Source organism: Bison bison, unplaced genomic scaffold (genome assembly GCF_000754665.1).
Source record: "Bison bison bison isolate TAMUID 2011002044 unplaced genomic scaffold, Bison_UMD1.0 scf7180017864048, whole genome shotgun sequence".
Taxonomy (NCBI): domain Eukaryota; kingdom Metazoa; phylum Chordata; class Mammalia; order Artiodactyla; family Bovidae; genus Bison; species Bison bison.
In genome coordinates this window covers 7,452,177-7,452,539 of record NW_011494620.1, presented here as the reverse complement: position 1 = coordinate 7,452,539, position 363 = coordinate 7,452,177, and the positions used below count along the sequence as shown (strand labels likewise).

The window sequence follows — 363 nt, the reverse complement described above, 5'->3', positions numbered from 1 at the left end:
GGTCCCTCGGGTGAAACAGAAAGCGGGAGCTACGCGGAGAGGGAGCGAGGAGCGGGGCTGAGGCGGCGCCGTCACTGCCGGGAAACCACCCCAACAGTCAGTGCGCCGGCGGCTGCGGCGGCCCCGAGAGCTGGCTCTGCCGCTGAGGTGGAGCGAGGACGATCAGGAACCCGAAGAAGAGGCACCGGGGTAGCCGCCTTCCTCCGCCTCAGAGCGGCGTGACTCGGAGGTGAGAGCGCGGGCGCTCCCTTCGGGAAAGGCGGGCGTCGCGCCCCGGGGCAGGCGTCACGGAATCCGTTAGGCTGAGTGTGAAGGGCCGGGGCGCCGAGAGGGGGTTCGGGCCCGTCGAGGGGCGCGGCCCAC

General features: G+C 72.5%; 1 protein-coding gene across 3 annotated transcripts in view; it reads left to right on the top strand.

Moving 5' to 3' along the window:
- FNDC3A (fibronectin type III domain containing 3A) overlaps positions 1–363 on the top strand; it is a 113,623-nt gene that overhangs the window by 1,309 nt on the left and 111,951 nt on the right. For 2 of the 3 annotated variants that reach the window (XM_010835714.1, XM_010835711.1), the window contains exon 2: positions 11–229. The exons of the other annotated variant lie outside the window; for it this stretch is intronic. The gene's annotated coding sequence lies outside the window, so the exon portion shown is untranslated. The remainder of the gene's footprint in view (positions 1–10; positions 230–363) is intronic. 3 annotated transcript variants of the gene reach the window in all.